Source organism: Protopterus annectens, chromosome 11.part0 (assembly GCF_019279795.1).
Source record: "Protopterus annectens isolate FY-2018-M chromosome 11.part0, PAN1.0, whole genome shotgun sequence".
In the NCBI taxonomy this organism is placed as follows: Eukaryota; Metazoa; Chordata; order Ceratodontiformes; family Protopteridae; genus Protopterus; species Protopterus annectens.
The window spans coordinates 67,398,230-67,422,493 of record NC_056745.1 but is presented as its reverse complement, the minus strand read 5'-3'; the positions used below and the strand labels follow the sequence as shown (position 1 = coordinate 67,422,493).

Sequence of the window (24,264 nt, the reverse complement as noted above, 5' to 3'; positions counted from 1 at the left end):
CGGGTTGATCTTGTATAATACAAGAAATAACCATATAAATCTTACAAAACTTTTTTGTTTTTACACTCACCCTGAATACCCCCCTAAAACCTATGCACAGCTTCAAATATTGAAGTTCTACCCTCCTAACAGAAACAATTGTCCCAAACTGACAGCCATACGTACAGACTTGGGTTAACCTAAAAGAAAGGTAATCCATGCTAAGATGCATGGTACAGCCTATGCATCTAGTAAGTGCTGTCTGATTTTTGTCTTGTCATTATAGCTCTCCCAGCTAGGAAAATGCTTGAATGCTTTCAGAAAACATTATCTCCTAGCCAGTTATCTTTATCAGATTGTCTTCATGGAGACACGAGGACCAAAGACAAAGCTGCTACTAAAAGCATACATTTATTTGCTAGAAAAAAAGGTTTATAATAGTGTTTACTTGCTTTCTCTTAAAACATGTTACTAGATCAAACTAAGGGCATTAATCCAGTCATTCCCCTATGCAAGAGTGTAAAAAGTATGTCAATTTGTATTTTGTTGTGCTCTTTTGGCCAGACCTTTTTTACATTGCAGTGCCTACACTTCTTAAAACTGAAAAAGGAGAAAGAAAGGAAAAAAACAGGAGCACTTGTTTACATTAGTATCCCCATTACACTTAAAAAAAAAATGGTTGAGAGAGCCCCTTTATGACATGCAAAGAAAATCCTACACTATAAAATATTACTATTAAGAAAAAAATGTTTTATTTACAGTTCACTTTCTCCTTCATCTTCCCTTCTCAAGTATTTTTCTGAACATTAATGACATGAAGTAGGGCATATGCTTTAGAGTCCCCTACAAGTTTAACAAAGTCAGTCCAATATTTCTAGATTTTCTTGTTCTTTCATATTTCACAAATGTATTGTTTTGTAATCCCGGACGGCCGCAGTGGTGCTGCGGTTAGAGTTGTCACCTCACAGCAAGAGGCTCTCTGGTTCGATATTCGGCTGTGGTGTCTTCTGTGTGGAGTCTGCATGTCCTTCCTGTGGTCGTGTGGGTTTCCTCCAGGTGGTCCGGTTTCCTCCCACATCCCCAAAGATATGCTGCAAGTGGATTGGACACGAAAGTGGACCTAGGCGTGAGTGTGTACGTGTGTCTCTTCTGTGGTGGTTGGGTGCCAGGCTGGCAACTCGACACCATAAAAACTCCACTGCCAATCATGAGTGGACAAGGTGATCCGCTGTGGCGACCCCTAGCCGGGAAAAGCCGAAAGAGAGAGAGAGAGTGTTTTGCAATCCCACATTTGTCAATTTCCAAGTTACTGGTTTTATTCCTGTTCATCTCCATCTCCCATATCCTGTCTGCTTCATTTCCAGCATACTCTCGATTCTTCTAGTAAAGTCTTGTGCTTTTTTCCTTCTTTCAAGCATTTTCCGTTGAAATATTTGAAAAGGTTTCACTGACGCAAGTCTCTTTGTGGTTATTACCAGAAGAACAAGAAGCAGAATTTCCTTTTGTTCCACAGCTCACTTTTTGTTCAACAAACTTTTGTATTTCCTCCTTGGCATGTACTGCATCAAAAATGATTTTGTCCATCCACGAAAAATATTTTGACGATTGCTGGGTACAGCAGTTTGAATCTCACACCAGCTTCTAAAGATTCCCTGAATAGTGGAGTAAATTTATTCCTCGTCTGCCTGGTGTACAGTGAATAATCATTCTCCACAAACCCTCTGCAATGTACCCCTTTTAGTGCATCTTCCTCCTGCCACAGTGTTGTCAGAATCAACTTCTGCTGGTAGGTGGAGTACGAGTCTAGTACTTTTTGTGCTTTCATAGAATTTAATACAGTCTGTTCCTTCCAGCTTCTCTTGTACAGCAGAAAATCTCCGGTTTCCCTGCATGCTCTGGTTTCCCTATGTGCTCTATCCTCTAATTCTATTTTTTGAAACATCTCTTCTTGAGCAGTCTCATTTTCAGCTAGCATTTTTTTTTATTTCAACCCCTGATTTTTGCATTTTTATCACCTCATCTGAATATCTGTTTAGTGTTTCTCCATATTTTTCCAGCCTTTTATTATTTCAGTTGATATACTCCATCAGTGTTTTGTTTGTCTGTATGCAGTACAGGTTACCAGAAGTCATGTCTAGAGCTTGCACTGCTTTTTGCTGAGTAGCTGCAGTGCTGTTCCCAGTCAGTGTTTTTTTTCTCCTCACCTTTGGTATATGAATTTCTTTCAGGTCCTCTGTATTTCTTTTTTTTCATGTCATCTAGGCAGTGTACTTGCTAGACAGCTACTGAAATTTACCCAGAAATAAGTCCACTGGCTTTCTCTTCTGGCTCTCCCAGTGTGAAAACAGAAACTCAGAATTAAGGTGTTACTCAAGTGCAGCCATCTTGGGAGCCCAAATGGGAAAGGTTAGTTTGAGCATAGAAAGGGAAATTGGCTGGGTTAAATGTCCTGCTAGGGCAGCTAGCGTAGTGCTGGCTTATGAACTTGCTAAACGCACAATGCTCCAGGGCTAAGCTTGAAAGAAGAAAAGTACACGTGCATCAGTGGTTTACCCTGGTTAACAAATGGCAAGTAAGTACTTATGTTTTGGATTTCATATGTTTTTGAATGATTAGAGTAAGTGCTCTTATAAAACTTTGGTTCTTGTGTGGAATGCTGGTGTTGCATTCTGTTTTATTGGTAAACTTTTTTTTTTCAATGGAATATCGTTTTTTACGAAAAAGCATAACAACTGGGGGGGGGGTAGAAATGTGCAGCATAATAACAGCAGTTTACAATTCCCTACATTTAGATTCCTGGTTGGAATGACTGGAGATTGCATGATGACCTTGTGTCTGTGTTATGAATAAAGACTGGAATCCTTTGCAAAACACCCACAAAGACATATCTCTAATTTAACTTGGGGAACTTGATTTTGTGCGTGTGTGTCCTCTATAGTGGACTTGTATCCCATTCGGGATTAGTTTCATGCCTTAGTCTGTTGCATGCAGGTATAGGTTTCATCTCCCTTGCAGTCTTGGATAGTATAAAAATTAGTTTAGAAATGGAGTTGTAACTTGCAAGCTGCTAAATGAGGAAGAGGTGTTTAGGTTTTGCATGTTATAAACTGGTGCAAGCAGGTGAAATGACACTGGTTTCATTTAGGATTTTTATCTAGTATGGTATGCATTTTTTTGCCTTTTTTTCTGAATGCTGTCATCTTGTGAAAATAATCTCATGTCACGTGAGGCATAATGGAGCAGACTAATTTTAGACATTGTGACATTTAAAATGAGACAGATTGAGACAATAACAGTTCTGCAGGCATATTGTTTTACGTATGGGAAGTAGCTTCAACAGTATCTGTTACTAATAAAGCTGGGATAAGGCATTCTGAATTGACATTACATGTTCATTTCAGTGGAGTTTAGAAATTCTGAAATTTTATAATATTGCACAATTTTTTGTTAAAGTTGCTTGTTTTTATGTCTTCTGTGCCAAATAGCCAACTGAGTCACATCATTGTATGTATTTTTTTTTTAATGACGTGAGCTGAGCAACTGATGGTTTTGTGTACAGTTTGTGAGACTTTGCTCCTAAGGAGGCATATATGCATGTGAATGCATACCTTATAAGGAGAAAAGGCACTTTCCATGTACATCAAAGCTCTGGATTTCACTCTGTATGATTTTAGAATGATGTTAGATGGTTAGGCATTCTCCATGGTGAAGATCTTCTTTTTGAGTTTGCCACAAAAAGCATTTTAATTCTTTACCATTCATCGTGATACTAGGTCCACTTAGCTTTTGTTATCAACAACTTTTCTTCTATCTTGAGGAGACTTTGTATTAAACAGTGGCTTTGTGAAGAGTGCCTTGTGCAGTGGCATTGGAAGAGTTTTAAGAGCACTAGCCTGCTGTTCTGTTAATTTCAGGAATAGAAATTTACTTTACATTGAAGTTTTGAGTTACGTACAAAGTAAAGGATATTGTGAATGTTTAGTCCTCTTTCCCCTCACTGGGCATTATATTTTCAGTTACAGGTCTTCATAGTACAAGGTCTTCTGACTTGTATTGTCATAGAGTCAGGTGTGAAAAGCGATAACTCCTAGCTAGCTTGTTGCTAAAGCTTGCCCACTGACACTTAAGTTTTGCTGCGACTACTCCTGAAAGACTCTCCCAAGTAATTAGTAGCCTTTTGGGCGGAGGAGGTACGAGATCACAAAGCAGGCTGTCACTACCCCAAACCTTGTAATTTTGTAACTGTCAGTTATTGAATCTCGTATGTATGTGCAGGGCATACAAAATGAAGTATGGGAGATTACTGGAGATGATAGATAAACAAGGAAGAAGGTTTGTCACTCTACATGTTATCTACAGCAGTACTGAAAGTGTGTGACTTCATACTATGTAAAGGACTTGATGGGTATGTGTTGCAGACACTTTTCCTATGATCAATAGAAACATTCACAGTCAAGTTATTTTTGTTGAGAAACATATCCTGAAAACACATGAGTTGACCAAAAAAAAAAAAAAGTGTGTGTACATTATATTAAATGTATAGGTGAAAGGCTTGGTCCTCTGACACTTTTAGGCCACAGTCTGGGCGCAGGTGGCACGAAAACACAAGCAGAAGATTACATCATAGCATTTCAAAGAACACATAATGTGATTATACAGATTTTGCGTAAGATAAAATCCAGAAGCCATTATGGGTTCTTGTAAATGCAGCAGTACATGTACAGAAAAGTTACTACTGCAGGACAGAAGTTGGTGTCAGGAGATTAAAGAAAATTGGAGAGAATAAGTAGAGAGTTATGACAGAAGCAGGTTGAAGCAGAGGAAGAGTTGCCGATTTTTAGTTGATTGGGTACAGTTGTTAACTGATCAGAGCACATGATGATAGTGTACTACTACAGGAAGAAGAGCTGCAAGTTAAAGTTGCATATTTACAACAGAAGAAGTTCCCCTGTTTTATGTTATAAAAAGTCTTGGAGTTATGGGCTGTGTGTGATTAAAGGCATAAGATGGAAGAGCCTAGCTGGGTGGAGAAGATCATTCTAGGTGTATAAAGCAGGTATACTTTTGTGTGTTTCTTGGGTGTACTATTCTTTTTTTCCTGAACTGGAAGTACTGGTAAGTTTCCGGAGTTTTACTGGAGGTGGTTTCAGTTCCGAAGGATGGTTTTACTGAAGGATTTTTCATTTGTGGCAAGGCCAAAAGAGGGAGCTGATTAGTCAGGGTGGTGTCCTGGCTTCTTTGAGTAGTAGGGTGAGGATTTTTATATGGAGTTAATTTCCTAAGAATGGGTAGAAAGGTCCTAACGGTGGCTAGGAAGAGAGTGGAACAGGCTTAGACTGGAAGCCATTTTCCCTTTTGCAGAATGAGATGGTAATGTTGTGGTGTAAAGACAAATAAATCCACATATGACATTAATAGCAGAATTGGTAGGGAATACTCTAACTTTGGGATAATTGTTTTTTCATGCTTCATTGAAACATAATATTGCACTAATGCCGGTCGATGGGGAAATTCCTCACTAATTGTAGGAATACCTCGTACACTGCATTAAGAAGAAGCATTAAGACATACTTAGTTTCACTGGCAGACAAAGTTTTAGGTACATGAACAGTAAAATTGTTCTTGAAAGATCAAAGGTGTATTACAGTTATGTAGGCAGTATGAATGAATTGAGATATATTACAAAATGAAAGTAGCTTTGCCATATGAGAACCTTTCATGGTAATGAACAAAAATTGAAAATATAGCTTTTTTGTATAGCAGCTGACACTGCACACAGCAGTTGTTTGGAGTCTAGTTCATGACTTCAAGAATTTAAGCACATCAGGCCTTTGTCCATCCATGAATGGTTCTTTTAAGTTCTTGTAAATTGGCATTTATTACTTCAGTAATACTGTCTGTGATGATATGGGCTAGTGCCAGCATAGCCAGATGGAGTTCTGTAAAGAATATGTTCTTTAAATATCAAACTCATTTATACAAGATACTACTTGTATTACACAACTGTATGGCATTTGAATACCAAACTGATTTGCACAAATACTTATGTTACAAGCATATTAGAACTGTATGGCATTTGAAAATCAAAATGTGTTTGTAAAGTTGCTAGTGTTTAAAAAAAAAAAAAAAAAAAAATCAAATGTGGGATTCACTGGACAGAGAAGGAATATACATTTTGAGACCCTATGTACGTATATATGTTAGCAAAGGACATTGGAAAAGAAGCAGTTAATCTCAGTCCAGTTAGTTTTGGAAAATCCTTGAAATTAAATTAGCTGTTAAGCCAATCAACACAGCACCCTAATGTGCTGAATGGAACTGGAGTCAGTAGGTCTGGGAGAGGTCATTGTTTAATAGCCTCTGTAAAGAAGAGGGTAACTACTGTAATTGTTTCATGGCTCCAGAGCACTGCTATAAACATTTAGATGTGTATTGTAGCAGTCTATGCTTAAAGGGGGGATACTGTGAGAACCAAGTGTCAGGTGACCAGATGAGGTCATTCTGCTAGCCATCTTGAAATTGTTTCAGATATTAACAGTGGTAAATCTCTCAGTATTGAATATTCTGTCTTGAGCCTGACAACAAGAAGAACCATTCACCACATCCTCTGCCTTGCTGTATTAAGAAGGGAATAGCAATTCTCCTAGATTGTCAAGAATATAGTGAAGCTTAGTTTGGTAGTTTTTCTTTGATGGACAGACTCAGGCAAATAATGTTCTTTTCAATATTTCCTTTGATTTGAACTCTGTGCTTTATTGTAAATATATATTCAGTATTTTTATGTTCTATTTTTAAATGTATTTAAAACTTTTATTGTGGCTGGTCCTTTCAGAAAGTATTTAACTGTGGAGAGTGTTTATATTTGTGTGGTGATACTGTGTGGGCCACACCAGAAGGCTTAGTTGTCTTGGTCAACTGCTACCATTCGTATTACTATTAATATTGCACAGTATAATTGGACACCCTTTCTTAAGGGTCATAGGGTAGATGATTGTGGAGTGTCTCGTGGCAGTTATAACTACATTATACCATGGGCAGAAGAGGGCACAGCAGGTACATCTGTGCCAGCCTTTCCCAGGTGTGTGCGTGTGAAAAATTGAATCTCAGTGTATGTGTGTGAGCTGCTTGGGGCAGGGACACGAAACACAGTTCACAGAGAGGATGCTGGAGGATTTGGCTTGCGCACTTGGCGGAGTACCTAATCCTACAGCTGTACAAGTGGGGAGTCTTATTGGGGACCTGGAGGCAGACGGAGAAATGCGGACTCCGGGCTGAGTGTGTTGCCTGTGTGCTCTTAAGGGAAATTGTGCTTTATTACAGAGAGGTCTGCATCTAGAAATACTAAGTGTATTCATTGTATTCCAAGTGAACATCCCATGCCAGTGTCAGTGGTGAGGATTCAGGCTCCTTCATTACTGGCCCTTGATGTTTGATATTGTCTTTTTCTATTGCCTCCAGTCTTTTTTACATCCTCACTGCCTTCGTCTGTGAATTCCATCTTCACATTATGTGGCCAGAGTCATTTAGTTTTATAATAGGACTTTCCAGTCAACAGTTTGGATTTATTGCCTTAAATTATTGATGGATTTTGATCTTGTAGTCCATGGATTTTTCAAAAATTTGTTTCCAGCACCATAGTTCAGAAGGACCAGTCTTGCAGAATACAACTTCTGTTATAGTCTAACCAGCCATTTGTTTGTTATTAGGAAAGCCACTGTTTTGACTAATACAAACCTTTATTGAGCAATGCAATACCTTTGGCCTTTAACATCTTCTCCAAGTTTGCCATCTAATTCTTTTTAAGAAGCAAGAATTTCTTATTTTTAATGTTGCATTCACCATCTACAGAGATATTTTAGTTCAGAGAAATTAAAACCTGATATTGCCCCATCTTCCCAGTTAGTTTGCAAAGAATTGCTAGGACTAGGTGGTATGTTATTTTTTTTTAATGTTGAGCAGCAAACCGGCTTTTGAGCTTTCAACATTCACCATCAACAGGCTTGTCGTCTGCTTCGAACTTTCAGCATTGAGTAGTATCGTCTGCATGTTTGATGTTGCTAATATTTCTCTTGGCAATTGTTTTTCTGGCATCTCATTCATCTAACCCAGCTTTTCACCTGCTATATTTGACATGTAAATTAAATAATTAAGGTGACACTATATACAACTTTCTTCTCTCACTTTTTCATAAGCTTGCACTAGTCACTTAGTTTTTATTCAGATGGTTGCACATTTTTGCTTGCCTCCATTGAAAAACATGCAGTGATAGAACCATGGTCCAAATATATTTCTGCCAATATACCTTGGTAAGGCAAGTGTATGTGCTGTTAAGTAGGTACATGCGCTGACCATATTCTCAAGTCTGTGATAAAGGTCATCTGAGAAGCAGGTCACTCCTTCAGCTTGCTGAGTCCGTGTCCAGGTTTGGGTTATTGCTTTCATAATTACATTTCCTCTTTTTGTGCCATGAGCTGACCTCTGTTATAGTATACTGGATTCTTTTGTCCCAAGGTCTCCCCAATGGTTGTTGGTTCAAGCGAGAGCTTAGCTTGCCAAAATGCAGGGATACGCACATATTTTGTATGTTTTCTTTTACATGTATATCTAAGTAAATAATGGCACTGAATATGCATACCTAAGCATGATTTAAAATGCATGCAGAGCAGGTCTTCCTATAGAGCAGATTTATCTATTAGTACCAGAATATTAGTTGAGAACACTGTTGCAGCCTAACAGCCTATCTCGTTTGGGGAGAGTGAGTCACCCTCGGAAATGGGCATATTGACTTTTTTTTATAGAATGACCTGCACACGCATTGGATGGCACTTTGGATTCCCTTTGGTTATGACTTTATTTTACACTGTGACTAGTAGACTGTTACCCAGCTGGGACTGCATATTGTGCATGCTAGCTTTATATGAAATGCATTGCTGATTTATTCTTGTTTCTTGGATTGGGACGTAGATAGGAATCTTTTTGGCATCTGGTGTAGCTGAGGAACCACCCATTAAGGCTTCTGTATTTTTGTGTTTGCATGCATCACCTAAGGAAGTGTGCTAGCCTTTTTTGGAATTGCAGCCTTGTTAGTCATGTGTTTTTACAAAAAAAAAACTTTTGGGATCTGTCACTTTCATGTTCATTGACTTGAAAAGGCAAGACAGCAGTCGTCCAAACGTAATCTAGTCTCGAATTGCTGCAGGCTTTTTCCTCCAGAAATACTTGAATTACCTACCTGTAAAGCTCCATATTCAGAAATGTGACACACTTTTCACTTGCTGACAGGAACAAATTCTGTTTTCTTGGTGGTGGCAGTTGGAGCATATTTTCACTGAGAAATGTACTATTACAACTTGAAATGTACACACCACATTTATGTTTGTAGATGTATTTATCTCACTTCTGACACCATGTAGCGAGTAGGTGCTTGTCCAAATGCTAATTGTACAGTACATCACAAACTCTGTAGATAAGCTCCTAACATCAGTAACTTTTGATTTTTTAAAACCTTCTAGAAGTAATGTGCACTTGATTCGTTTGACACTCATGTTGCTAAAGTAGTTAGGAAAACCTTCTATATCACCCACCTGATCATGAAGGGATTCACATCTAGATCAAGGGAGGTCATCGTCCCCCTGTACTCATCACTTATTAGACCTATGATTGAGTACAATGCCCCGTTCGGAATGTATCTGACCAGACACCTGCTGCAGCTTGAAAGGCCCCAAAAGTTCCTCACCAAAAGGATAAAGGGTCTCAAAAATATGTCTTATGCTGCCCGACTGAAAGAACTCCAGCTCTATTCAGTCTCATACCGCTTGCTCAGAGGTGACCTGTGCCTGACATATAAGGCCATGTCAAACCCAGATTTGATGAATATGCTTCACCTCAAAAATCTAGATCCCTCAGAACCACAAGGGCGGGAGACTTAAACCTTGACACGGTTATAAATAGAACGTGCTGGAGGGACAGATTCATCACCCAGAGACTCCCTATGCTGTGGAACAAAATCCCGGTACATGTGAGGCAGAGCACCTCTCTGGTCTTGTTCAAGAGGAATCTTGACCAATGGATGGGAGATTGCAGATATACCCCAGGGATTACTTCAGCGTCACTGCTTGACAGAGGCACAGCAAAATGATAGGCATAGTTTTTATTCAAACTAAAGGGGTGGCGAAAGCCACATAACTATGGGCTAGGCTTATAAATGCCCTTGGGCAGATAGCCTAGTATGAACCTATGAACCTATGAACCTATGACATGCAGTTTTCTGTATTTAGGCAGTGCCATATTTAAAGTTAACTAATTGTATATACTTTAGTATGGTTTCCTTGTGTTGCTCTTGAATTAAGTACACCATACCTCTCAAATGAACAGATTTTTGCAGAATGTCCAGATTTTTGCCTCATATTTTTGGTCTGTTTTCCACAAAATTGTGGTTTTCAAGTAAATCAATGGAAAATCAGTGAAGATTGAAGTCAGAAAATGATAGACATTTGAGTTTGACTTCATATCCTTCAGAAAAGTCATGCTAATGCAAAACCTGTTCTATCAACTTTCTAAGTTTGTAAGAGCAATATTTAAAAATTGTCCCTATTTTGGGGCCTTTACCCCCCCCCCCCCCATTTTCATTTTTTATGGTTTTGTCCAGGTTTCTTGGCTCTAAGTGGTTGAGAGTTATGCCTAAAACTACATGTATGTTTGATTAAGAATTCTTATTTTATTGTGCTTAGGTTATGAAAAAGTGTTTAAACTTTTATTTATTTTTATTTTATTTTTTATTTTATTTGGTGAAGCAGTCTTCTGATGTGTTTTCCTAAATGGGGGATGGTGGTGTAGCTGCTGTTTTAAGGACATTTTCACTTTTTTTTTGTAGATGGAGAAGTGTCTAAATGTAAAAGCACAATTTCTTTTTAAATCCCAGGGGTGGGGTGTTGGGAAGTAGCAGATTGTAGTTGCAAGTAATGCCACTTCTTGAACAGTATGCTTGAATTAATAGTCATAGACATTAAAGTTCCATGTTTTGATAGAAGATGTGTGGCTCATCCTGGTGGGCAACTTAAAAGGGCTACTGAAAATATATTTATTTTCCTCATTGATATGACAGTGCCTTTAGAACAGTGTTTGTCGTAATTCAGGCTAATGTGTAGAGCTATGCAATAGTCTAACATGTCTAACATATCTGCAACCATAGTTGCCCACCAAAAACAAAATAAGTAATTGAATGCTGAAAAGCCTTTACAGAGTGTACTGCTAATCATTTTTAACGAGAGTTTCTATACCTATGGACATTTTTTGTTGCGTTTCAAAAGCAGCATGACAGAAGCAGCCAAATCAAACGAGATTTTGTTGAACAGTTTTACATTTGGCCTGATTTCATACCTCTCAACCTCTTAGCATAAACAAATCTGGACAAATCCAAACATAACGCATGGGGGACAAAACCCCCAAAACAGGGGCAAATTTTACATATTGCTTTCATAAACTTGGAAATTTGCTAGAGTAAAAGGTTTTGTATTGCCATACATTTTCCGAAGGATATGAAGTCTGAAAATCAAATGCTTGACAATTTTTAGTGAATTCAGTTTTCTCTGATTTGCCACAGAAATCCGCAAATTTTATGAGGAGCATATCAAAAATGAGACAAAAATCTGGATGTTGGAGGGGTATGCTTAGCTCGGTACTTGCGTATTATCTCAACCAGATTTTGCGACGTGGTGTACTTCTCTTTTACTAAAACTACTACAAATAAGTGTAATCGGGAAGGGTGAACTGTTAAAAACTCTTCTAGGATGTCGGTGGTGGGTTTGTAAGACTATTAAGGGTTAAAATTTTAGACTTTGCGGGTAGCGTGCTTTAAAGATGTCAAGAGGTGAATTCAGCGAGCAGCTTAGTCTTCAGATATTAGTCTCAAGTCTGCACTCCTGCTTTCTGCTCTTGTAAACGACAAATTGGAATGGTAAGTTAACTTCAGTTTTCCACAGCATCTCATCACTTTCACTCTGAAACAGAAAATAACACTGAAATCCTACTCGACGGGATAGCGGTGTGTAAGACTGATGTTAACCTACCATTCAGAGTGCTTTACAGCAGCAGAAAGCAGGACTCCAGACTGGAGGCTAATAATCTGAAGACAGAGCTGCTTGGTCCGCCAAACAGAAAAACCACATTGGTGTAAACTGATGTCAAAGATACTATTAGGAAAGTGCCATACATTTTGTACACTTTCACAAAAAGCCTTAAGAAGGAGCTTGACTTTCCAGATCCTGTTTAAAACATATAGAGGATCACAGTCGCCCTGAATCTGTGGTCAGTGTAATAGAGCACATGGTTCTAAGCGGTGTCTTTAAAAAGAAATGCATGCATGAAGAAATATTTGTCCCTCTCACAGTTGGCTGCCAAAGTCCGGCTTCCGTTTCTTCTTCCTGCTCATGTTTAACCGGCAAAACCTATCGGTAGTAGTCAACAGACACTTTCTTACTCAAGCATTCACTCCTTTCAAAAAACAAATCTGGTTGCGATAATACATAAGTACCCTTAGCTCTACCAGCTAGATAATGTTTGTTTGTTTGTAGATAATGTATTGGTGCAAAATGCATTAATGGCAATGGACATGTACCAGGCATCAGAAGCTGTGGTATGCAAGAGTACATTACAGCTGAATGCAGCTCCAGTGTACTGAGTGTTGGCTTTGTGCTCCATAACTGCAGAAGCATGGGGGGGGGGGGGGGGGGGGTCTACAAGCCGGTCTTTCACCAGTTGTGTGGAAATTATTGACTTGAAATCCTTTTTAACAGCAAGTCAGGAGGAATGCCAAGAGCCAGATAGGACATGGCAACCTCAACAGTAAGACTCCTTAAGGGGGTGATCAGGTCATATAAAAATTTCCAGTTGGATCTCCTACGTTTGGGTTTGGTAGACTGTGCTATGCTCCTCATTCTCCTATGTGAGAGTGAGGAGTATTACTGACACACATACTCCGCTCAGCAAAATGGACAGAATCTATTCGAGGGCGCCTGCTATGAATGTGAAGGAAGAAAAGGTTTAGGAAGTTGCCAAGTACTTGTAAGTACAGTAAATTAAACGCCTGGCTATCTTGCTACACAACTAGAGATTTGTGTATAGGCATGCTAACTGAATGTTGATGAAGGATATATTTAACCAGACTGTATTCAGAATGTAGCAGAAGGCAGGAAAAAAATTTTGGATAGAAGATAATTTGTTTACTTTCAGTACTTTGTCATACTTCTGCACTTAAAAAAAAAACAGTAATTGCTAAGCAAAAGCCCTTGTCAAGGAAATTGGTATTCTATAGGTACTGATGAGGCAGAGTTTAATTTCTTTTGTTTGTCACTAATTTTACTTACCCAACATACCCTTTTCAGACTTGACCCATGTCCGAGGCAGTAATACTTCACCTTGAAATTACAGTAAGTCATATGGTCATGTAATATTAGTATTGCAAACATAAAATAGTAGTGGACTCAATTGTTTGTCAACTTTATTTCTAAGCAGGTTAAGTACACTGTAGATGTTCTAGAGTCTAGGATGACAGGAAACAAATCTGAGGAAGAAAAGATGTATAACAGTAGTAGGTCAGCAGTCCAAGGGCTGTCTAGTTTGCTGATATGCTGCTGCTAATAGTAAGTGGTTTTACTAGAGCATATTTGTGCAAGCATAAGAAGTGCATGTAGTTAAATAAGGAGGAAGCCTAGCTCATGCTGTCTGTAATGAGCGGAGTTCGAGCCTGAATTGTTAGGAATGTTCTGTAATTTTATCTGGTTGTCACTTGCCAACTGCTGGTCGGAGGGAAGTAAGGCCCCTTCCCCATTTAATTTTAGTGTTAGTAAAATGGTGTACTATGCTGACTTGTGAACTTGTGTACTGTGCGTTGTAATGGATTCCGTTCGCTTTAAGTGTAGGGAAAAGTAATTTAAGCAGAGTAGTTTGTGATGCAGCCTTGCTAAGGGCATAATGGTGCACTGGGCATCTGAAGGCTAGTTGGTTTTCATAATAGGCATGCAGATGTTCTTCGTGTTTCACTGTTGCAGTCATCACACTTGGGTTATATGCCTGCAGGTAGCCCTCGGTCGGCCCGAATACCAGAGTCTTGGGATTTCTGCGTTGGATGTTGTCGCCTCATCCATGACGTCAGGGGTATAAAATATGTAGCAGACGCCATTACATCAGCTTTTCTTGCCGTGCCGAAGCAGTTGGCAAGTGCCAGTTGGCTGCAACCTGAAATTTTTGTTTTTTGAGTTTCAAACCTGAGCTAAGTACCCATTGGGGAATCCTTTTTTTCTTGCTCTAACTGACGTCAGAAAAAGTTGACCATTGTCTTGCCTGTGGAAAGCAAATACCTCAGAGATTTTCATTCTTACTGCGTCACCTGTTTAGGCCCAGACCATGACGTCCCTTGCTGTTGGTTTTGTGCTTTGTTCAATGCCCGAACTGTTCGTCGTCGGGCTATTTTTGTGTCTAAATTTTTTCGCTGTCATTCTCCATATTCCGAAATGGCTTTGGTAAGTCATCCGACTACCGATCTTCCAAAAAAAACGCAAAGATAAAGACAGAGACAGACCGCATAGGTCCAAAACTGCTGACGATGCTTCCGTTAAGTTAGTCGCCAGTCCTCAGGTGCTTTCGCAGTCCCCGTTACTCACTTCTACAGATTTGCAGGCCTTTACTTCCATTTGGAGTCTGGTATGCCGCGAGATGCTTCTTTGACTATAGAACCTGCATATGTCTCTACCGTGGATGGGTCCAGAGCCACTGTGCAGCCACCGGCTTCTGAGGGTGTATTCAGACCTTCTGATGTTCATATCAAACAGACTACTTTGTTAATGACTAAATCAAATTTCTCAGGCCCACAGTTCGCACTACGCCTAGGAAGCAGACGACTAAAGCACATTCTCAAGCTTCCATGCCACAGAAACAAATGCTTAGAATGGCTGAAGACCTTATTACTTTAATTAGGGGAAGCCAGCCTTTCCACTCTAAAAGACAAATAATTGATTTTCCTTCTGATTCTTCAGACCATGAGTCTGATGACTCTTACCCCTGTGATTTACCAGGAACATACCCTTATCTACCTATGAGGACTCGGATGCAGAGGATTCAATTCCCTCAGCCCCCCCGAGGACCTTTCTTTCGGTGAAACCGTGCATATACCCTAAGAGAGCATTTCTGCTGGGAATGCCAGGACTATCCACAGTCCAAAAAGACTCGCAGAATTTTTAGACTTGCCTCAGCATAGGCCTCTAGCTATTCCCCCTGTCCTGGATATTGTAGATGATTTCTTCATGGAATCCAGCCTTACCCCTGATACTTTGCCACATGCTCCAAGAAAGCCTGACCGATACTACACAGTACATGACTCTCACAAATTTCTCTTTAAAAATCCCACTGCGGATCCAGAGACCATTTCCCAGGTACCTAAAGGTATTAAGGCTTCTACAGCCAAAAACCCTACCCTTTCGGACGGGGATTCTAGGACTCTAGACAGATTAGGTAAGAAGGTGTATACCTCTGCAACTCTTGCCTTCAGGGCTTTTAAATTGCCAGTTTCACATGTTGAAGTACCAGCAGCATATTGATCTAATTAAACAAAAAATGTTGTTGATTCCTGATTGTGCAGAAAATAAGGACTTACAAAATTTGTTGGTAAACATACTTTGCAGTGTGGTTTTGATGCCTTGGAAGCATCTTGCAGGGCTGCTGTCACTGGGTCTGTTCTGAGAAGGCATGCTTGGCTGAAGGAACACATTTTGCCAGAACATGTCAAGGCAAAAATTTTTTTATGCTCCATTAAACCAAGAATATTTGTTTGGCTCTAAAGCAGAAGAAGATTTTAAAAAGTTGGAGGAAAAAGCTAAATCCATGCAAACTGTTAAGATTTCTTACAGGTACAGCCACCTAGATTCAGTAGGCATTGGCATTCAAAAAACTGGTCCTTGCCAGACCCTTCCAGACCTTCTCAGCCCAAACCCAGGGATAACAGACTACAGTCTTGTGGTATGCACAGATCTAAACAATGGAGTGCTCCCTCCTCAAAATGTGGGAGTGGTAATCCACCCCCCTATGGAAAAAGTTCACAATGACTTGTCCTTAATCCTTCCCAGCCATGCCCAAGTACTTGCACCACAGGAGGAAAACTCTCCCTGCATGCAAAAAACTGGGAGTATATTACCCATTACTGATGGGTCCTAAACATTGTATCCCAGGGATACAGTTTCTATTTCCACTCTCTGCCAACCCCAAGCGGATTGCCAGAACTTCCTCTAAACCAGTGAGCAGAGGCCCAAAAGCAAGTACTTTCTCTTCTCAGTATCAGGGCTATTCAGCCTGTGTCAGCAGAGCAAAGGGGGACAGGGTTTCTACTCCAAACTGTTCCTGGTGCCCAGGAAAGAGAATTCTTGGTGCCCTATTCTGGATCTGTCAACCCAAAACACCTTCTTGGTGGTACCAAAATTCAAAATGCTTAAACTCCAGCAGCTCCTTCCTGTGCTAGCCAAAGACTCCTGGCTAGTCACCCTAGACTTAAAAGAAGCTTATCTGCACATCCCCATAAGGGAATCTTGCAGGAAATATCTACGTTTCAGGGCAGGCTCTATGCACGATCAGTTCTCTGCACTTCCCTTTGGCTTATCTACTGCACCCAGGGTTCATAGGTAGGTACTAGGCTATTGGCCCTAGGGCCTATATAAGCCTAGCCAAAAATGTACCCTGGCTTTCGCCACCCAAGAAAATTATTTTCCTGTGCACCTGTCTAGCAGAGCCACAGAAGTGATCCCTGGGGTGAATTTCCCATTTCCCATCCAATCATCAAGATTTTTCTTTGAGTGCTAATGAGGAGCTCTGTTTGACGTAGATTGGTAGTCTGTTCCAGAGTATGGGAAGTTTCTGGGAAAGGAATCTATCCCTCCAGCATGTTCTGTTTATTGTGGTGACAAGGTTTAGGTCTCTAGAGTGTGTAGCTCGGAGAGATTGGGATTTTTTTCAAGTGGAGCATGTCCAACAGCTCTGGGTTTGACATAGCTTTGTATGTTAGGCAGAGATCGCCTCTGAGTAGGCGATATGTGACGGAGTAAAGCTAGAGTTTTTTTTTAGACTGTCTGTGTAGGGCATCTGTTTGTGGCCAGTAATCCTCTTTGTGAGGTATTTCTGCGGCCTTTCCAGTTGTTGTAGATGTCTTGTGAGGTACATACCAAAAGGGGCGTTGTACTCTATAATGGGTCTAATGAGTGATGAGTAGAGGGGAACAATGACCTCTCTTTTTCTGGATGAGAAACCTTTTGTGATGAGGTGAGCCACGTTGAAGGATTTTCTGACCACTTTGGCGATGTGATTATCAAAGGAGAGACTACTGTCCACCTGTGTCCCAAGGTCTCGTCACATTTTCGGCATTAAGTAGACTACCAGCTATGTGGTAGTTCATGGGTGCAGAGTTTTTACCGAAGGGATGACAGTACACTTTTTGGTACTGAGCTTCAGGCCATGGCTTTGACTCCAGGCATCTGTCTCATTGAGGCCCTTTTGTAGTATGTCCACATCGTTAGGAGTTTCGATTATGGCTCCTAGTTTACAGTCATCTGCAAACTTTGTTAGCCAAAGATATTCACAAAGTGCCTGGCTCCAGCCATTGCTTACTGCAGGCAGAGAAATATTCAAATTTACCCATACTTGGACAATTGCCTGATTCAGGCAGACAGTAATTGCTACTTCAGCATCTGACGTTTGTAAAGAGACTCCTAACTTCTCTGGGGTATACCATCAGCGAAAAGAAATCACATCTGGTACCCAGCCAAAAGATTGTATTCCTGGGAGCAAGCTTGAACACAACTTCCCAGATGGTATTCCTCACTCCAGAAAAGCAGGTTTATTTGACAACTTATTTCAAATTACTGGACACCCAAACCCAGCTATCTGCAAGAAAAATGCTGCAAGCCCTAGGGTTCATGGCCTCATATATTCTACTGATTCCATATGCAAGACTGCATATTTTTATTTATTTTTTATTTAACATTTGTTGCCCATGGAGAAATGCTCCAGATGCATGTTTCTAGAATATGGGAGGAAACCTGAGTACCCAGAGGAAACCCTCGCGAACACAGGGAGAACATGCAAACTCCACACAGAAGACACCCCAGCCGAAAATCAAACCGGAGAACCTCTTGCTGTGAGGCGGCAACGTTAACCACTATGCCACTGCGCATATGAGGAACCTTCAGTGGTACTTAAAAAGTCTCTGGTGTCAACATTCCCAGGACCTGGAAACAGTGATTCCTGTCATTCCTTGCCTAAGAACAGAGTTCCTTTGATGGGCAGAGGCTTCCAACCACAACAAGGGACTCCCTTTCTAACAACCCCCCGCCATCCTAACTCTGACAGACACATTAGACTATGCATGGGAGGCTCATATGGCAGGCAAAATGCATTCAAGGCAGTTGGAGCCCAGGACAAATTTACCTGCATATCAATCAAAAAGAAATGTTAGCTGTATAGTCTGCACTGACAGCCTTCAAATACCTTATCCTGCTAGGACAACTCCTGATAAAGATAGACAACACCACAGTTGTGGTACATAAACAAGCAGGGAGGAACTCACTCCTACCCATTTTGCAGGTTAGCCATGGCTCTGTGGAACACAGCCTTAAGCAACCAAGTGCACCTGCAAGCTCAATTCCTGCCAGGTAAACAAAATTCACTGGCAGACGACTTGAGCAAAAATCTAATGGACCCACACAAGTGGAAACTGGAACCAAACTCATTCAAACTTCTAATACACAGGTGGGTGACATCAGAGGTGGTCCTCTTTGTCCCTCCAAAACCATCAACTAAACAAATTCTGCACCAGAATTCCCCACAGCCAAGCTTGAAGTGGATGCCCTATCCTTCACATGGGAAAACCTCTCAATCTATAACTTCCCCCTCTGCCCCTTCTTCCAAACGTACTCCTCAAGATTAAACAGGCCAGGCCAAGGACAGTCTTTAGTTACCAGACTGGCCACGCCAGCACTGGTACCCACTCCTACGCAGTCTGACAGCAGTGCCACTCTGGCACCTACATCAGACCCCATCTCTGCTGTCCCAGCAGGAGGGACAGATTTTGCATCCTCTGCTGCAAACCCTGAACCTGGCAGCCTGGCTTATTCCCTGAATACATCACGAGCAACCCTAAGCAAGCAGGTGCTGGATGTTATCCTTGAGGCCAGGAGGCCCAGTACTAGGAAATCCTGTTCAGAAAAGTGGAATAGATACTGTTCTTGGAGCCAGTATCTGGGAAGGACACAGCCATACCCTCCTTGCCTCAAATCCTATATTACCTAGCAGAGCTGCTCCACAAAGGCCTATCCTTCTCATCAATTAAGATTCATGCCTCTGCCATCTCAGCTAATTACAATTCTGAGTCACCCCTCTTCTCTCACCCTCTGATCAAACAGTTCCTGAGAGGAGCTAACAATTTAAGACCCCCAAGGAGAGCTCCCAATCCTGCCTGGGACCTTAACTTTGTACTAGAGAACCTCATGCTTCCCCCTTTTGAGCCTGCTGCTACAGCAGAGTTAAAATTCCTCTCTTGGAAAACAGCCTTACTGCTAGCCATCACTTCAGCAAGAAGAGTGTCTGAGTTACAGGCCCTTATGGCTGTGGAACCCTTCATTATATTCCATGCAGACAGGGTTTCCCTCAGGACTAACCCATGTTTTATGGCCAAGGTGGTACCCAGTGTGGCTTTAAACCAATCCATCCATTTGCCAACCTTTTTTTCTAATCCTCAGAATAAAGAGGAAAGGATCCTGCACTTCTTGGAAGTGCACAGACAGCTCAGGTTCTACTAAACCTTTCAGGAAAATCTGACCAGCTGCTAGTCAGCTTTGCTACAGGGCAGAGGGCAAGGTCATTTTGAAACAAACCATTTCTAAATGGATAGCACTCTGCTTCCATTTCTGCTACAAACACCATGGAAAACCTACCCCACAGGGGATTCAGGCCTCGTTCCACTAGGGGTACCTCAACCTCTACAGCTTGTCTCAGGGGAGTCCCTACCAGGGACATCCTGGAAGCTGCAACCTGGAGTTCTGTACACACCTTCACCAAGCATTACCACTTGCCTGTCTCTTCTAAATCCAGAGCTGGATTTGCCACCGCAGTCTTACAAGGCCTGCTAGCCAGCCCTGCTACTTTTTGACTTCCTTCACCCTTCCTCAGCTTTGGGAATCCACCCAAGTGTGATGACTGCAACAGTGAAATACGAAGAACATAGTACAGTTGTGTACACTTACCATAAATGTAGATGTTTGAGTGTATTCACTGTTGCAGTCCTGGTTACCCTCTCTCCAGGCCCCTGTCTTTCTACCTATCCTCTTTTTTGGCCATATCTTATGGAAATTGTATTTACTTTTTACTAGCGGTGTTCCTATTTTGGGGGTTCCTGACATCTGAGGCAAGAAAAACGGATGTAATGGCATCGGCTGCATGTTTTATACCCCCTGAAGTCATGGATGATGTGACAGCATCCGATGCAGAAATCCCAAGACTCTGATGACCCAAGTGTGATGACTGCAACAGTGAATACACTCAACATCTGCATTTATGGTGAGTGTACACAACTGTACATTGTGATCTAACAAGATGAGTGTGCATTTCTTTTATTTGGTAGACTTAAGTGAGTAATAAGTGGATATTTTCTCTTTGGGGGTATGGGTATATTTTTAGTAGTAGACAAATGGGAATGGAGTTTGAATGCTTTCTGGCAAATATTTAGCTTTTGGAGAGCTTATGGAAATGACATGAAGGATGTAAAAAGGCGTGGGGTCAACTAAATGCCAGCAGGTTTGAACTGAGATTTGTTCAAGATGCATCCCTAAGAAATCGCTTGTAGGAGCGGTTTACTTCATAGTTTTTCTGGTGTTCCAGAAGTCATGGTTTAGTTAGCGGTTTGGTGTTTCAAAGGTCAGAAGTGTTGCCCTTTTTCCTGGTTGTGAAGCATGTTTGTAAATTACAGAAAACTCGTTTTAAATGTGTTACATGCACGTTGGTGATATAAGACAGGCAATGGAAGCATCCGGTAAGCAGTTTTCAGAAACCAAAGTCAATAGCTGAATGTCTGTGTAGTACTGTCCCAAAGTTTGGACCTCTTTCTAAATATCTTGCAGCCCACAAAAAGAAGTTCATTATAAATTTTGCTTTCAGTGCTTGAAAGAACTTTGATTTCAAAAACCCCCAAATACATAGCTGCAAAATGGTAAAAATAAGCAACATGCACAATGGCAGCTGGTAACAGAAGGATCCATATATTAACTGAGGTTTTATATTTAAGGAAAACTGCAGTGTTCAATGTAGTTCACTTTGTCAGAGTTTTTTTTCACTGTAATATCACCTAGATGGGCTTCTGCTTATGCAGTATCTTCAGTGCCTTTTAATTTTTTCACTTGTGTAAATTGCAAATGTCCTGACATTTTTTTTTCACTGTTCAAATCTCACATTGTTTCAGAAAGGAAATCCTGTTAGCCTGTGTGATTTATGCTAGACTTGAAAATCTTAGTGTTGGTTGCTACCCATTTTGAGGCTATTTTAAGGTCACTTAAGTGGATATATTATCAACTAAAGTAAAAGTAGTTTTGGATAAATCTTTGTGAAGAACAAGGTTGAGTTGGTTTTAAATGAACAGCTTGCTAAGCAGTCTTATTGTGAAGTGATTTTTTTTCCCATGTAATTGTAGATAGTTTTAAGGACAATCTGAAATGAGGCTCTCAAATGTCCCAGTTTGACTGAAATGTCCCTATTTTGAAGGGAAAGCAAACTGTTCCAGCATCATCTTCTGCTTGCTGATGGTCCCAGAGTCTGCACCTACATGCTGAAACTGACACCAAAGGTAGCCATATATCAGAAAATCTTTTTGTTTTATTTATTCTTTTCCTTGCTTATAATTGTAACAATTTCCAAGTCTTCTGGCTTGGCTTTTCCTCCGACTAGCAAAATCTGTAAATGAATAATCTTTATCTTTGTATAAATAGTATTATGCCTGTATGGTGGTAGCAGAAAATGATTCAGCAACAGCTTTTTTTTGTGAAACAGTATTGTAGTCTGATAGCTTGTTGTATTATAATTTCATTTGAATTTGGCACAGAAGGTTGTGCTGCATTATGATTGTGGGATGGAGAAATTACGGCCACAGCATAGTGATCGGTCAGGTAAGGTCAAATCAGCTTTGAAAGTTTGTTTTTCTGAGTCAGCCAAAACGCACTCCTCCTCCTGTCTGACCATTGAAAGCCTGCTTAAGTTGAGTCATTCATTTTTCTACAACAGCACTGTGCCTTGTGTGTGTGCATGCCAGGAAGTGAGAGTCTGAAGTGGCTTTTCTGTGTTTTCCTTGTCGCTTTTCTGCAAAATGCTTAAAAGCCATTTCACAAATGTAACAATACTGCAGTATTGTTCAAGTAGTGGCAAATGGGGTGTTTTGTAACACCGTCCACGTTCTGTTTGTGCTAATGCTTATAACATTTTTGCTGTAGTTATTTAGGATCACATTTAGATGCTGAAATAAGCTTTTTCACTAACGTGCAGCTAATGCAGTTAAGTCATGGCTGCCTGTTAGCCAGTTTAAATGCAACTGCCTTTACCTCATGAATGCATATTTAATTATTTTTGTTTAGCATTTGCTAAACTGGTCCATGTTTTTGGTCTTTATCTGCTGTAATGATTTGTGTAGGAGCTGGATACTTTTATAAAAGCATATTGCAGTACAAATGTGCAGCACGCCAGAATTATGTGGATATCCATATACAAAACAAAGTACAGTGGAGTGAAACTAGGGTTTAAAGAGATTAAAGATACTAAGAACAATACCTCTATAAAGATGACACCATGCCAAACCATTCTGTTTAGCTTCAGGACAACTATGTGAAGCAGACAGCAGAATCACCAGTCTGACAGAACTAAACTATGTCAGGTAGTCCTATGCAGCCCGACTGAAAAAACTCCGGCTGTACTCAGTGGCATATCGCTTACTCAGAGGTGATCTCTGCCTGACTTACAAAGCCATGTCCAACTCAGAATTGATGGACATGCTCCACCTAAAGAAATCCAAGTCACTGCGAACCACATGCTCTAGTGAGGTAAACCTTGCCACAACAATAAATAGAACATGCTGGAGGGATAGATTGCTGTCACAGAGATGCCCCATGCTTTGGAACAAGATTCCAAATTACATCAGGCAAAGTCCCTCACTAACGCTTTTCAAGAGAAACCTTCATGAGTGGATGGGTAACAGAAAATACACCCCTGGGATCACTTCATTGGCTCTGCTTGACAGAGGATCAGTTAATTAATTAATGGGGCGGCGAAAGCCGGCACACTCTGGTTAGGCTTATAAATGCCCCCTGGCAGATAGCCTAGTACCTACCTATGAACCTAAGTTGTACAGCAAAATTCACACTAATCCTATATAATCTGAATAATGGTGAGTTTGTCTTGGGGCTCTTAAAAACAGAGGTGGCTAACTTCACGGCACCCATGCAGTTGGAGAATAGCTGCATGACTGCCAAATCATACACTAATGCCATGTACGAACACATGTACAAATGCATGGATCTTGCCATACCCAACAGAACCAAGACGCTCTCCTCCATAAAAAGGAAGCTCATCTGGTGGTCCCCTGCCATAAAAGAACTCTACAACAGGAGGAGGAAACTGATGAGAAATTAGGTGAAGTCCCAAGACTGGAAAAACTCCCTTATCAGCCTCAACAAAAAGTTGAGATCCTCATCAGATCTTCTAAGCCTACGTGTCCAACCTGTGGCCCGCGGGCCGCATGCGGCCCTCAGAGCTCTTCCATGCGGCCCTCAACCTCTAACTGCAACATCGATGTACGTATGCCCCAAAACACTGTTTTTTGTTTTGTGTTTTTCACTCCCGTGACCTGTAATGCTAATGTCGTTGTGTGCATGCACCAAAGCACCCTTCTAGTTTTGTTTTTGAGCCAAAAAAGGGTCTGTGTGTTTACACCATTATTTTGCACCGAACAGTCAGTGTGTGTGTGTGTGTGTGTGTGTGTGTGTGTTCTCGCTGAAGAGGGACTCGTATGGATTTGCCGCTGTTGCCTTTGAAAGAGACAGCAATTACCTGTGTTGATAGATAAGTACGGAGTGAGTGAGTGCATGCATGAAAGCAGAATTGTGTGCGTGAAAGTAGAAGAAGAGTGTGTGTGTGTATGTGTATATATGTGTGCATGACAGAGAGAGATGCATGCACAAAGAAGCTAACAGTGATCAGTCTACCTACTGATAT

At 40.8% G+C, this 24,264-nt stretch overlaps 1 protein-coding gene across 3 annotated transcripts in view; it reads left to right on the top strand.

The window, feature by feature from the left end:
• Positions 1 to 24,264, top strand: part of YAF2 (YY1 associated factor 2) — a 687,108-nt gene that overhangs the window by 65,813 nt on the left and 597,031 nt on the right. The window contains exon 1 of one of the 3 annotated variants that reach the window (XM_044087449.1): positions 21,833 to 21,850. The exons of the other annotated variants lie outside the window; for them this stretch is intronic. The gene's annotated coding sequence lies outside the window, so the exon portion shown is untranslated. Of the gene's footprint in view, positions 1 to 21,832; positions 21,851 to 24,264 lie in introns of those variants that run through there. 3 annotated transcript variants of the gene reach the window in all.